General features: G+C 38.9%; 1 pseudogene; it reads right to left on the minus strand.

The window, feature by feature from the left end:
- Positions 1-14,081: 14,081 nt before the first annotated feature.
- LOC139017502 (nicotinamide phosphoribosyltransferase pseudogene) lies at positions 14,082-15,364 on the minus strand (annotated as a pseudogene).
- Positions 15,365-16,055: the final 691 nt, after the last annotated feature.

Below are 16,055 nucleotides of genomic sequence, written 5' to 3' on the forward strand. Positions count from 1 at the left end.
GGGCAAATTATACTTCATAGTAGTCTTGTATTGTGTATTATAGTCAGATATAGATGTTTTCATTCTCCTTAACACTTATACTTAATTGTAGTTTAGATAAAGAATAGAATTATTTTTCTTTCCAGATGCTGCTGAATTTGAGGCTGAAACCTACAGAGCTTGTTCAGTGGCATCAATCTATCAGTCAAGTTCAACCCAAGATCTACTTTTGAAAACACAGCAAGAATATAGAGAGATTTTGCTGAAAAACTACATGATCTAAAACATAACCAGTAAAAGTTTATGTACTAGACTGTGCATAACATCTTGTTTACATTAGACACACGATGTAAAATCTTTACTAAAGAAAAAAAATTTTAATCATATGTGTCTGATGAAAATTTATATAGTATTTTAAACTGGGTTTTTGGGGGGCATCAAAATAAGTTTTAAGCACACTTTGTACTTGAAAGCCAGCACTTTTGAGTTATACATACTCAAACTGCCCAAATACCAGCTGTTCAAACAACACTGAAACAAACAACTTTTAATTCATACTTTAGTGATGCTAGTTGATAGATTTTTTTCTTTTTTATTTTCTTTTTTATTTTTGTTTTTTAATTTTTTTATTGCTTAAAGTATTACAAAGAGTATTACATATGTGTCCTTTTTTTCCCCGCCCTTGACAATCCCCTGGCCTCTCCTACCCTCCAGTGTCTTATGTCCATTGGTTATGCTTACATGCATGCATACAAGTCCTTCGGTTGATCTCTTACCCCCCTCCCTCCTGCCCCCCAACCCTCCCCGGCATTTTTGCTGCAGTTTGACAATCTGTTTGAGGCAGCTCTGTCTCTGTATCTATTATTGTTCAAAAGTTTATAATGGTCTCTATTATCCATGAATGAGTGAGATCATGTGGTATTATTCCTTCATTGACTGGCTTATTTCACTTAGCATAATGCTCTCCAGTTCCATCCATGCCGTTGCAAATGGTAAGAGTCCTTCCTTTTTTACAGCAGCATAGTATTCTATTGTGTAGATGTACCACAGTTTTCTAATCCATTCATCTACTGATGGGCACTTAGGCTGTTTCCAGATCTTAGCTATGGTGAATTGTGCTGTTATGAACATATGGGTGCATATATCCTTTCTGATTAGTGTTTCTGGTTTCTTGGGATATATTCCTAGAAGTGGGATCACAGGGTCAAATGGGAGTTCCATTTTTAGTTTTTTGAGGAAACTCTATACTGTCTTCCATAGTGGCTGCACCAGTCTGCATTCCCACCAGCAGTGCAGGAGTGTTCCTTTTTCTCCAAGTCCTCTCCAGCACTTGTTGTTTGTTGATTTGTTGATGATAGCCATGCTGACAAGTGTGAGATGGTACCTCATTGTTGTTTTGATTTGCACCTCTCAGATGATTAGTGGCTTTGAGCATGTTTTCATATGTCTCTTGGCTTTCTGAATGTCCTGTTTTGAAAGGTGTCTATTTAGATCCTTTGCCCATTTTTTGATTGGATTGTTTATCTTCCTTTTGTTAAGTTGTATGAGTTCCATATAAATTTTGGAGATTAGGCCCTTATCAGATATGACATTTGCAAATATGTTTTCCCATGCAGTGGGTTTTCTTGTTGTTTTGTTGATGGTTTCTTTTGCTGTGCAGAAGCTTTTTATTTTGATGTAGTTCCATTTGTTCATTTCCTCTTTAGTTTCAAGTGCCCTAGGAGCTGTATCAGTGAAGAAATTGCTTTGGCATATGTCTGTGATTTTGTTGCCTTTGGATTCTTCTAGAATTTTTATGGTTTCCCATGTTACATTTAAGTCCTTTATCCATTTTGAGTTTATTTTTGTGTATGGTGTAACGTGGTGGTCTAGTTTCATTTTCTTGCATATATCTGTCTAATTTTCCCAACACTATTTATTGAAAAGACTATCTTGGCTCCATTGTATGTTCCTGCCACCTTTGTCAAATATTAATTGGGCATATTGGTTCGGGCCGATTTCTGGGCTCTCTATTCTATTCCACTGATCTATATGTCTGTTCTTGTGCCAGTACCAGGCAGTTTTGAGAACAGTGGCTTTGTAATACAGCTTGATATCTGGTATTGAGATCCCACCTAATTTGTTCTTTCTCAGGATCACTGCAGCTATTCGGGGTCTTTTTTTATTCCAGATGAATTTTTGGAGAGTTCGTTCTAGAGCTTTGAAGAAGGCCATTGGTATTTTAATGGGAAGTGCGTTGAATTTATAGGTTGCTTTGGGTAGTATGGACATTTTAATGATGTTGACTCTACCAATCCAAGAACATGGTATGTTCTTCCATTTGTTTATGTCTTCCTCTATCTCTTTTTTCAACGTCCTGTGGTTTTCTGAGTAGAGGTATTTTACCTCTCTAGTTAAGCTTATTCCTAGGTAGCTTAATTTTTTTGGTGCGATGGTAAATGGCATTGTTTTTATAATCACTCTTTCTGGAAGTTCGCTATTGGTGTACAGAAATGCCTCAGATTTCTTTGGGTTAATTGTGTATCTTGCTACATTGCCAAATTCATGTATTAAGTCTAGTAGTTTTTGGATGGAGTCTCTAAGGTTTTGTATGTATAATATCATGTCATCTGCAAATAAGGACAGTTTTACTTCCTCTTTTCCAATTTGGATGCCTTTTATTTATTCTTCTTGTCTAATTACAATGGCTAATATTTGCAGTACTATGTTGAACAGGAGTGGTGAGAGTGGGCATCCCTGTCTTGTTCCTGTTTTTAGGGGAAATGGTGTTAGTTTTTGTCCATTGAGTATGATGCTGGCTGTGGGCCTGTCATATATGGCTTTTATTTTTATTTTTATTTTTTTTTAAATATATTTTATTGATTTTTTTACAGAGAGGAAGGGAGAGAGATAGAGAGTCAGAAACATCAATGAGAGAGAAACATCGATCAGCTGCCTCCTGCACAACCCCCACTGGGGATGTGCCCGCAACCCAGGTACATGCCCTTGACCGGAATCGAACCTGGGACCCTTCAATCCGCAGGCCGACGCTCTATCACCTGAGCCAAACCGGTTTCGGCAATATATGGCTTTTATTATGTTGAGGTATGATCCTTCTATTCCCACCTTGCTGAGAGTTTTTATCAAAACTGGGTGTTGGATTTTGTCGAATGCTTTTTCTGCATCAATTGATATGACCATATGGTTTTTTTCTTTCAATTTGTTTATGTGATGTATCACGTTTATATATTGTGCCATCCTTGGATTCCTAGGATAAATCCTACTTGGTCATGGTGTATCATCTTTCTGATGTACTGCTGGATCCAATTTGCTAAGATTTTGTTGAGGATTTTGGCATCTATGTTCATGAGGGATATTGGCCTGTAATTCTCTTTCATTGTGTTGTCTTTACCTGTTTTTGATATTAGGGTGGTGCTGGCTTCATAGAATGAGCTTGGAAGTGTTCCTTCCTCTTGAATTTTTTGTAGTAATCTGAGGAGGATAGGTTTTAGTTCTTCATTGAATGTTTGGTAAAACTCCCCACTGAAGCCATCTGGTCCTGGGCTTTTGTTTGCTGTAAGCTTTTTGATGAGTGCTTCAAATTCTTCCATAGTTATTGGCCTATTGAGATTTTTAGATTCTTCCTGATTGAGTTTTGGTATACTGTATTTTTCTAGGAATTTGTCCATTTCCTCCAGGTTGTCTACATTGTTGGAATTAAGCTGTCCATAGTATTTTTTAACAATCATTTGTATTTCTGTGCTGTCTGTTTTTATTTCACCTCTATCATTTCTAATTTTGTTTATTTGGGTCCTCTCTCTTTGCTTCTTGGTGAGCCTGGCTAGAGGTTTGTCAATCTTGTTTATCCTTTCAAAGAACCAGCTCTTGGTTTCATTGATTTTTCTGTATTGTCTTTTTGTTCTCTATGTCATTTATTTCTGTTCTTATCTTTATTATCTCTTTCCTTCTGCTCACTCTGGGGTTTTCTTGTTGCTCTCTTTCTAATTCTTTGAGTTGTAGCGTTAGATGATTTACTACCATTTTTTCTTGTTTTTTGAGATAGGCCTGTAGAGCTATAAACTTCCCTCTCTGAACTGCTTTCATTGCATCCCATAGGTTTTGGATTGTTGTGTTTTCATTGTCATTAGTTTCCAGGATGCTTTTAATTTCTTCTTTGATCTCATTGCTAACCCAATAAATATTTAATAACATGCTATTTAGCTTCCAATTGTTTGAGTATTTATTTTGGTTTTTTTTTTATTGTAGTTCATTTCTAATATTATGCCATTGTGGTCTGAGAAGATGCTGGGTATGATTTCAATGTTCTTGATTTTGGGGAGACTTTTTTTGTGAACCCATATGTGGTCTATTTTTGAATGTGTCTTATGAGCATTTGAGTAGAATGCATATTCCGTGGCTTTGGGGTGAAGTGTTCTGAAGATGTCAATTAAGTCCATCTGATCTAGTGAGTCATTTAGGGTTGCTGTTTCTTTGCTGATTGATTGTCTAGAGGATTTATCCAGTGATGTCAGTGGTGTATTAAAGTCCTCTACTATGATTGTATTGTTGTTGATCTCTCCTTTGATATCTTCCAGGAGTTTTTTTATGTATTTGGGTGCTCCTGCGTTGGGTGCATATATGTTTACCAGGGTTATATCTTCTCATTGTATTGATCCCTTTAGTATTATGAAGTGGCCTTCCTTATCTCTGGTTAAGGCCTTTACTTTGATGTCTATTCTGTCCGATATAAGTATTGCTACCCCAGCTTTATTTTCCTTTCCATTTGCCTGAAAGATATTTTTCCATCCCTTCATTTTCATTCTGTGTGAGTCCCTTCTAATGAGGTGTGTCTCTTGTAGCCAGTAAATGTTTGGGTCATGTTTTTTTATCCATTCAGCCACTCAATGTCTTTTGGTTGGAGCATTTAGTCCATTTACATTTAAAGTTATTATTGAAATTTACTTGTTTGTAGCCCTTTCTTTTTTTTCTGTGGCTGTTTTCTTTCTGAGCTTTTTCTTTTTTCTTTTTACACCAGTCCCTTTAGCATTTCTTGCATGGCTGGCTTGGTGGTGATAAACTCCCTTAGCCTTTTTTGTCTGTGAAGCTTCTCATTTCCCCTTCAATTTTGAATGATAGCCTTGCTGGTTAGAGTATTCTTGGATTCAGTCCTTTGATTTGCATCACTTTGTAAATTTCCATCCATTCTTTTCTGGCCTGATGTGTTTCTGTTGAGAAATCATTTGATAATCTAATGGGAGATCCCTTGTATGTAACTTTCCGTCTCACTCTTACAGCCTGTAAGATTCTCTCTTTGTCCTGAACATTTGCCATGGTAATTATGATGTGTCTTGGTGTGAGTCTTTTCGGGTTCACCTTGTTTGGGACTCTCTGTGCTTGTGTGACTTTTTTCTTCCCCACCTCAGGGAAGTTTTCTGATATTATTTCTTCAAATAAGTTTTCTAATCCTTGGTCCTCTTTCTGTTGTTCTGGCACCCCTATTATTCGTATGTTGTTTCGTTTCATGTTGTCCCAAAGCTCCCTTAGGCTCTCCTCCTGTCTTTAAATTTTTTTCTCCAATTTCAGTACAGTTTGGGTGTGTTTTACTTCCTTGTCTTCTAATTCACTAATTCGGTCCCCCGCTTCTCCTAGTCTACTGTTGATTCTTTCAATGGTGTTTTTTATTGCAGCTATATCGCTCTTCATTTCTTCTTGGGTCTTACATAAGTTATTGATTTTTTCATCTGTTTCTTCTTGCTTCTTGCATAAGTTATTGATTTTTTCCTCCATCCGGTTTATGCACTCTAGGACCCTTATTCTGAATTCTTTTTCTATCATGTTGCATGCCTCTGTCTCACTTAGCTGCTTTTCTGGCGAGTCCTCCTTTTCTTTCCTTTGGGGGTTTCTTTGCCTACCCATTTTTGATCTCACTGACATATCAGGATGTTGAGTCTTTCAGTGGCTGCTCCCTGGGTGGCAGTGGCTCCTTGGTCTGTGCTTGCTCCTCGAGCGGTTGCGGTAGCCACTGCTCCTCACTTGGCAGCAGCTCCTCTGGTGGTTGCTGTTCACAGCTGTGGTGTCTCTTCTGGCTGTGGGGGGAGGCTTCACGTATAGCTATTGCTCCTCAGACAGAGGGTGTGGTGATCAGGAGGCTGCTGTTGCTTGGATCTGCTGCGTTGATTTAAATCCACAAAGTACAACAGAACAAGGCACAATGTACCAGGCACTGAACACAAATATATTCACAATATTTTTTTTTTTTTTTTGTGGTTCTATTCCAATAAAACTTTATTTATAAAAACAGAAAGCTGGCAGAATTTGGTTCATCATCCATAATATTCTAAACTCTGAACAAAAGTATTGATCATTTATTGATCCCTCATAACGTTCCAGAGCCTGTGCAAGCACTTTGCATTTCATTTCAACAATCCTAAAAGATTAATATTATTCCCACAGTTCTACAAATGTGAAAGCTGATGCTCATGTTAGATAACTGGCCCAAAGTCTGGAAATTGTAACTGGCAGTGCTGAAATGCTGGGGTCCAACCCCAGCAGGTCCAGGGGTCCCCAAAGGTGTGGACGGAGTCAGCAAAGAAGGAATGACACAGAGGCAGCGTTCAGTCCATCAGCATAGCCATGTTCTCTAGCAAGGTTCTCTCTCCAGGTTGTATGTCCATGTTCTCTCGATAGGTTCTCCAGATTCTCCAGCCAGGTTCTGTCCAGGTTCTCCTGCCATGTTCTGTCTAGGTTCTCCAGCCAGGTTTTGTAGCCAGGTTCTGTCCAGGATCTCCAGCCAGGTTCTGTAGCCATGTTCTCTCACTAGGTTCTCCATCCAGCTTCTCCAGGTTCTCCTGCCAGGTTCAGTCACCAGGTTCTTTAGCCAGGTTCTATCCAGGTTCTTTTGCCATGTTCTGTCTAGGTTCTCCAGTGAAGTTCTGTAGCCAGGTTCTGTCCAGGATCTTTTGCCATGTTCTCTGGCTAGGTTCTGGTTAGGATCTGACCTATATTCACAATATTAATAACCCCAAATAAAGGTGACCACTCCAATTAAGAGAATTAGGGAATAAGGAAGAAAGAAGAGAAAAATACAAAAGAGAAAAAAGAAAAAAATAAGAAAAATAAACAAAATAGAAGTGCAAAATGAAATTGGAAAAAAAGAGGGGGGAAAAAAGAAAAAAGAGTGAAAAGAGAGAATCAAGTAGTAAAGGGGTAGAGACTATTTGTATGAGGAGAGAACTCCAATAGAACTGCCACTAATCCCAACAAATTCCAGCAACAGATCCCTGGAGATGAATGCAAACTACAAACAACGAATGATATCAAGAGAGGCAAGGGTAAACAGAAGCACAAAAATAACCAGGGGGGTGGGAGGGACATAGGGTAAAAACAAGCAGAAAAAAATAAAAAGAAAAAGCAAAAGAACCTCACAACCAGTCCTAAAAAAGAAAAACAAAAACAAACATAAAAACAAGCAAAAAAAAAAAAACACCCAAATAATATACTCAACAATCAAGCAAACAGCAAGAAAACAATAGAAAGATAAGGGAAAAAAATGTTTGGATAGTGAAGAAAGATAAGGGATAGGTGTATAAGGATTTAGAACAGTGGATTGAAAATAGGATATATAAGTAGGGTGAAATTAGACAGGAGGTAAAAAGATGGAATAGGGAAAATCTAAAGCAGGAATAGGGTAAGAGAAACAGGACACCAAAAGGGGAAAGTGAGGAAGAGGGTAAATGTGACCACCTGAGTTAAGAGAATTAGGGGATAAGCAAGAAAGAAAAGAAAAAGATAAAAGAAAAAAGAAAAGAAAAAAATAAATAAAAGGAGTGCAAAAATGAAATTGGGAAAAAGGAGGGGGGAAAAAGAAAAAAAAAAGCAAAAAGAGAGAATGAAGTAGAAGAGGGGAAGAGACTATTTATATGAGGAGAAAACTCCTATAGAACTGCCACTAATCCCCACAAATTTCAGCAACAGATCCCTGGAGATGAATGCAAACTACAAACAACCTATAATAGCAAGTGAGGCAAGGGAAAACAGAAGCACAACAATAACCGGGGGGGGGGGGGGGGGGGAGGACCAGCAGAAAAAAATAAAAACAACCTCACAACCAATCCTAAAACAAAACAAAACAAAAAAAAACAACAACAATATCCTCAACAATCAAGCAAACAGCAACAAAACAATAAAAAGATAAAAGAAGAAAAAAATTTGGATAGTGAAGAAAGATAAGGGAGAGGTGTATGAGGATTTAGAGCAGTGAATTGAAAATAGGATATATAAGTAGGGTGAAATTTTGACAGGGGGTAAAAAGAAAGAATAGGGAAAATCTAAAGCAGGAATAGGGTAAGAGAAACAGGACAACAAAAGGGGAAAAGTGAGGAAGAGGGTTTTAGCATAGAGGTAAAATTGAGGTAGGGAAAATTGATGCTAAAGGAACGATGAAAATAGAATGGAGAACACTACTCCCAAAATAAAATAGAGAGAAAATAAAATGGCACTTTAAAAAATGGTAAAATGGTAGGAGTAATAATACTGGTTAAAAATAATAATGTAGTAATTAAAAGGATAAAATCAGGTGATGGAAAAATAAAAAAAATTGGTTTCTTAGTTAAAAGGCGAAAAAAGAAAAAAAAGAAAAAATTTGCAGTAGTGAAGGTCTTTCGGTTCTACTCTTCAGCCTGGCTTGCCTTAGTCCTGCCAGGTATTCAAGAGAGTGTTGAATTTCCCTGTGATACACTCTTCCTCCGTGTTGTAAATCACAGTCCTGATTTTAAAGCAGGTCATATTTGTGATCCAGACTGCCTTAATTTGTGTTCACCTAAGAGTCAGTTTGTGGCTCAGCCTCTGGGTGGCAGTGTTTTGGGGTTGGCCTCTGAGGCTGTATGGCTTCTCTATCCAGCAGCAAGGGTATATTTTCTCTATTGCACTTAAAACTGGTTTGGGGAGGTCAACTGCCCAGAGCTGGTTCTTTAATCGTTACCCTGCTCTGTGTTGTTGGTGGGCCTGAAAGTCCCTCTATAGGCCAGACCCTGGTAACTCCCAGGGACTAATCAGATTATTTGATCCTTTATCTCGTACAGGGTGGAATCTGGGTGTGGCTGTTCTCCTTGCCCAGGGGCTGGGGGGAGGAATTCCACGCTCCGGAGAGAATGGCTGCCCCAGTCCTGGGCCTAAGGGTGTCTCAGCACCCAATTCGCTGCCACCTCCCCCGGCTCCCCCTCTCTCCTCAGCCTCTCCCCAGATTCCACTCGTCCGCACCTTCTCCCTCTCTTCAGGACAGGTGAGTGTCTGTATCTGAACTGTCCTATGAGCAGGGTTCAGTGTAAACAAACAAACAAACAAATGCCAGCCTGCCGCGGAAACGCTCCTCTCTTACCGGCACTGCATGATCTGGTCAGCTCCTTAGGCTGCCCCCTTTAGGCTCAGTCCTCTGTAATCACAGAATCCAAATCTCAAATCCCCCAGCGCCAGCAATCTCGCAGAACTCCTTTCCCCAGTCAGGGGCTGTGTCTGTCCCAAGAGACATGGCTGTCTGCCACTTGGTCTCCCTCCGACCCTCTGGGCTCAGAGGTCTGGCAAACTTTCCTGCCCAGATCCCTGGTTTTTTACCTTTCCAGGGGAGCTCTGCCCTTCCTGGCTGTAAACTGTCTCACCAGCTGAGTAATTTCGCCAATTCAGGGTGGGTGTTATTAGTTTCAGCTGCTTACTACATTTGCTCCGGAACAAGACCTGGGACATGTCTGCCTATATCGCCACCATCTTGCTTCTCCTAGATTTTTTTTTATATATTCCGATTTTATCACAATATTTGGCCCTAACGATTTTGATAAACATAATTTTGATATCTGCTGCTATGGCCACTAATTGGATGTATTAAAATTATTATAGTGCCATTAGACTTATGTAATTTTTTAAAAGTATTTTTTTTATTGATTTCAGAGAGGAAGGGAGAGGGAGAGAGAGATAGAAACATCAGTGATGAGAGAGAATCATTGATCAGCTGCCTCCTGCACACCCCCTACTGGGGATTGAGCCTGCAACCCGGGCATGTGCCCTTGGCCAGAATCAAACCTGGGACCCTTCAGTCTGCAGGCTGAAGCTCTATCCATTGAGCCAAACTGGCCAGGGCTAGACTTAAGTAATTTTAAATGCTGATTCCAAAATCTTTCCTCATGGGGGAAATAAAGTTTGCCCAAGGCTTTTCTACCTTTCCACTTACTGATTGATTTTTTTTAGAAAGAGTCTTAAAATTACAGAAAGGTCCAAGTACAAAGAACTCTGTTGCCCTGAACTATTTGAAAGTAAATTGTTGACACTGTGCCACCAAGCCTTATTCCTTTAGAACATTCCATTTGCCTACCATACCACCTTCACAATCAGAAAATTCACCCTAATATATTCCATAATTTCATCCTCGCATCTTTTTCAATTTTTGCCACTGGTCGGTAGTATCTGTTAGAGCATAAAGACCCTGTTCAGATCCATGGGTTACGGTGAGGGCTGGTGTCTATTCTTCTCCTTCAGTCTGGAACAGGTCCTTAGTCTTTCCTTCACTTTCATGACCTTGAATCTTTTGAAGAGGAAGTTCCACTAAAGTATGTAGAATGTACTTAAATGTGGATTTTTCTGATGTTTCCTTATGATAATATTTAGATCAGACATTTTTAGCAAGAGCATCACAGAGGTAGTCCCATACTCTTCTCATTGCATCCTGTGATGTGACCTACAGTTTTGATTTGCCATTCCTGGGGCTGTTAATGTTGATCAGTGAAGGCAGTATCTGCTTGGCTTCTCTGTACTATTTCCTTTTTCACTTCACAAGTATTGCTTTACAGGGAAGGTTTATGGAGCCAGTGTAAATATCTCTTCTTCATTAAACTTTTGACTCATTTATCAATACAAACTCAATGTTTATTTCATTTAATGGGTTATAATTTGTTAAAATAAATTTTAGAATTTTTCTTTTAGAAATATTCTGTATTGGAAGTTTCAGTCTTATAGAAGAATTACAAGAATAGTACAAAGAATTCCTGGAAACCATTCCCCAAAGGTTAACATTTTACTACAATTACTTTATCCTTTCTCACTTCTTGTCTATTACCTAAATAAATGTAAATGTAGGTTGGTTAGATATAATATATGAACCATTTGTAAGTTACAGACACAATACCTCTTTACTCCTAAATACTTTAGTGTGAATTTCCTAAGAAAAGGGAATTATCTTACATAATTGTAGTATAATTATCAAAGTCAGGGAATTAAAATTGGGTCAGTATTAATATTTAATCTTGGATCTTACTCAGATATTTGCTATTGTCTCAATAATATCCTTTATATTCCAGGTAAATCCAAGATGATGTGTTATGTCCAATGTCGTGTTTCTTTAGTCTCTTTTAATCTGGGACAGTTCTGTAGGCTTCCTTTGCTTTTCATGACATTTATAGTTTGAAGAGTACAGGCCAGTTATTTGCAGACTTTCTGCTTAGGTTTGTTTGAAGTTTCCTCATGTAGCTTCACGTTATGCCATGTGGGCAGGAATCTCACAACAGATGCTGACTTCTTCCCATGCAGCAAATCTGCAGGCATGTGCTCAGCTCCATTACTGCCAGTATTGACTATGATCATATGGTTAACAAGTGTCTGCTCTGTTTGTCCAGAGTAAAGGTACTATTTACCTTTTGTATGTCACAAACATCTTGTGTGGAGGTACTCTGTCTATAAATAGTTTGTTACGCCTCAAAATTTCACCTACTATTTTTAGCATCCAGTGAAGATCCTTACATGAATCAATAATAATTATGTTGTTTGCCAAGTGATATTATGTTGTTTGCCTTGCTACAAAAATAAATGCGATAGAATAATAATAAGAATGCCATAAAAACAATAAGGTTGATTTAGCTGGAGGAAGAACAGATTCCCTCATGAGAAAGGCAAAGAGTTTGAAGGTCAGACTCCACAAAGTGAAGGGGCATTGAGCTCTGTAAGGTCAGGATAGACACATGTGGATGATGCGCCTGCTCCTAAACAGGGTTTCAGGAAATGGGTTGTGTTTTCATTGTTACTAGATCAGAAAGAGTGCCTGGGCCCCATCAAATTGAGTGAGGAAGAGAGGCAGGGTCCCAGCTGCCTGGACTGATCCCTACAGGGTGTGTCTGAAAGCTGCAGAAAAACCCCCTAGTGAAAACAAGGAGGGCCTCCAGTCACTTAGTGGGACAAAGATACGAATTGGCTACAGAATATCAGGCCAGGTTTGAGAGGGGAAATCAGGATAGATCCGTGTAAACACTCAAAAGTGAGTGACTTTTAAGGACACCACTCACTGTATGTTGTAACCTGGGGAATATGCTCAAGAAATTATGGTGAAGATTGGAGGGAAGGCACAGAAAAGATGAGCAATATGGAAGGAAGGGAAAGGGAAAGACTATCCTATTCACTGAGCTATTGTTTTTGTTATGGATGTTGGTCTGCTGGAATGATCTCTTCTGGAGGGACTATCTAAGCCAGGTCTGACCTATTTTTTTTTAATATTCAATTTAATTTTTAAAAAACTTAATAAAAATATAACAATCAAAAAATTTAAAGTATACTCACTACCCATTCCAGTAAGTCATATCAACTATAGAATAGGAAAAATAAATTCAGAAGTGTAATTACTTTAAAATACACTACCTCCACTTTTGTCAATATTCTACATTTATATATATATTCTATAGGGGACGCAGAAATCCTTTCTAAAAACATTATCTCCTTAAAATCTTGATTATAGCCACAGGCAATATTTGACATATAAAACTGTTGTACAGGCCTTTCAAATTTGGCATTTCATTGGTACAATACAATGACCAACAGGTATAATCACTGTAGAGTGCCTAGACATTCCAGTAAGAGCCATTATTTTTTTTAATGTAGAATGATTAATATATATTCTACAAGGGGCAGTGAGGTGAGTAATTCTATAGGGTGTGTCCTGACATAACTTTAAAATTGTATAATAACACAAACAACTTTGTTAAGGCCATGTTTTATTTGCTGATTAATGGACAAAAGGCAATGTAATTTATCTTCAAGTATTTTCTTGAAAGTCTGTGCTCATAGAAATCCTGAAAAGTTGGAAAGACTGTTAAATCACTGAAACTTTAAATATATCATACACAATCTTGTTTGTACAAAAATACAAGTTAAACATAAAGCCATCATGACAATTTTATGCAAATCTGCTTTATTTGATCTTTAGTTATTTATAAAAGTTTCTCAGTTCTGTTGAGAAAATATCAGTACCAGATTAAATTACTATCTATTGGAAAAGGGCCCTAAAAAGCTTATTTTAGCATTAAACTTTTATGTGATCAAGTGCATTGCCTAATTGAGATCACCTAAACACTGCGGGGGGGAGGGGGGGCAATATGTCTAAAAACCATCAAATAATTTGGCTGTAATGTATCATAAAATAAAGAAACCTCACACATCTGTACAATGAACAGTATGTATCATACACACACACACACACACACACCGGTGTATACCAGCGTGCATGTACACGCACACGTAGAGGCAAGGACACACGCCCAGTCATAAAGCCTAATGAGGTGCTCTTCCAGTTCACTATTCAGCTTTGCATTTTTTCTTACTTCATCAAATCAATATCTTTTTGTCACGTTCCTTTCTTGAAGACAGTATGTAGAAGATCATGACCATATTCCTCAAGGTCTCCTTTTCCTTCCTCAAGTGTAACAAAATCTCCCTCTGGTGTTTTATGTAAAGACTAGAGACCCGATGCATGAAATCCATGCAAGGGTAGACCTTTGCAGCCCTGGCTGCCACAGCGGCTGCCTCAGCCCTCACAGTCCTGGCTTCATCTGGCAGGTTATCTGGAAAGTTGTCTGGACAGATATTCTGCTGTTCGGCCCTTTGGTCAATTTTCATGTTACACTTTTATTATTATAAAGACTAGAAGTCTAGTGCACAAATTTGTGCATGAGTGGGGTCTGGCAGGCCTGCCCTGATCAGCGGGGTTGGCCAGTGGGGGGCGGGGGCGGCACAGGTGGTTGGCCGGTCAGCCACCCCCTGGTTGAACTCTGGGTTGAGGAGACAATGTGCTTATTAGCCTTTTGCTATAAGGATAATCAACCTTTTTTGGACCTTTTGTTGGGATCAGCAACTGGGTCCTTGAAGACATTAACCCCAAGGCCATTGGTTACAACATAACTACGCTTAAAGGAACGATTCAAGAGATCTCTTGTTAATTTTTGTAGCAAAGCTCCCCAGAACCAAAGGCAATATTTTCAATACTCCATTTGTTTTGCTTCATGCCTTCTACAATCTCTTGTAAGGTACCAATATCTACTCCATCCTCTTGAATAACTTGAAGATACAGTGGCAGCAACTTGTAGCCCTTTGAGTTCTTAGTAATAGGGGATTTCTTGCCTAAAGTATCCAAAACCTTTAATACAGTGTCCAGAGGATTTCCAGAATCAGGTCTGATTATTAGTGGTGCCTCTGAACTTCTTGATACTATTAAATGTGTTGATCTTCACCCCATATTTTCTCACAAGCATTATAAATGTCATAATTATTGCTGACCACAGATGCAGGCACTGAAGAAAATTGTGTTACTATATGTTCAAAAGCATCTTTTTCATGGTCTTTCCCCCAGGCTGTTATGGTACTGTGTTCTCCTGCTGGAAGAGAACAGCCTGGAACTTGATCTTTCATTCACAGCATTTTTTTAAAGCAATTCCTGCTACCGTATCCATTCTTCTGAACTTAACCAAATAAGCAGATGCTCCCATGCCAGCAGTCTCTTGGGAAGAGACTCCTCTATAGCCAAAATACATGCAACTTGTATTCCAGACCAACTAAGTTACCAGATGTTTCTAACAAACATTTGGCCAATATTTTCTTCAACTCTCTAGAATTTGTGGCCACAGTGATTGGATACCAGGAGTGAACAGGAATTGTCTCAACCCACTGTATAAGCCATTTACACTCTTGATCTGTGTTTTTTCCACTGTGAAGAGCATATTTCCTCTGTGAATGACAGAGCCCTCAGGGACAGCTTTTACTTCTACTGGAAGATGCCCAGGGTATTTCTCCAGAATGTAGTTCCGCCCCTTTTCATTAAATACATCATCTTGGAAATGCTCTATGTACGCCTCTTTGGCTTCCTGGATCTTCTCCTTGGTCACTACTTTACCTTTTAAGTACTTATTAAGAATGTACTGCAACCCAGAAAATACTGTTTCCTCATAGTTCATCTTCCTTATTTTGGAGTTTTCTGTCTTCTTTCCATGGCATTCAAAGTAGGAATAAACTTTGCTTGTGTTAGGTGAGTATTGTTTATAGTGAGTAACCTTGTAGGAGTTGGTGGCCAGAACATGCTGAACTCAGCTTCTGCCTCAGCATTCATCTCAGGCCAGAGTGGGAACACGTAAGGGGGGCTGCCTGGCACTACTGTGAGAAGGAAGAAAAAATGGGCTTCACCTTGCTCTGTCCCTTATGTCACCGCTGGTCAGAGGAGGAGTTGAGAGGGAAACAGAGTGTAGAGGCGAGGCCTGAGGAGGGCGGGCCAGTAGCTGGAAGTGGCAGGGGTGGCAGGGGCTAGGACATGTGCACCTGGGAGTAGGATGGCCTCACCTGGGCTCCATGACCTAATTTTTTAGTGACCAAATGCATTGATGACAAACATCTTGCATGACTAAAACATTCAACGTGAAAGAGACCAGTGGATTTTGATGTAAGAGTTGGAGACATTCATAACATTGTTTCAGGTTTCTCATGGCCACTAACCTTTAAAAAACTACTTGTTATGTTTTGGTGTGGTATCGAACAATATCCACAATTATCTGAAAAGGCTATTAAAATACTCTTCTGTTTTTCAACTATGCATATATGGGATGTGGCCAAATTTTCTTTATCTACTCACCCACAACAGCAAATGACAAAAGATTGAGTACAGAAGCAAATGTGAGAATCCACTATCTTCTATTAAGGCAGACATGACAGAGATTTGTAGGAAAACTTTCACCGTTTTCAATGTGGTACGTGTTAGGGTTTTTGGCAGGTGAAGCAGGCTATGAAGGAATTCACAACTAAAAGAA

This window comes from Myotis yumanensis, unplaced genomic scaffold (assembly GCF_028538775.1).
Source record: "Myotis yumanensis isolate MYYU_CA2020_CCGP unplaced genomic scaffold, mMyoYum1.0.hap1 SCAF_1, whole genome shotgun sequence".
NCBI classification, from domain to species: Eukaryota; Metazoa; Chordata; class Mammalia; order Chiroptera; family Vespertilionidae; genus Myotis; species Myotis yumanensis.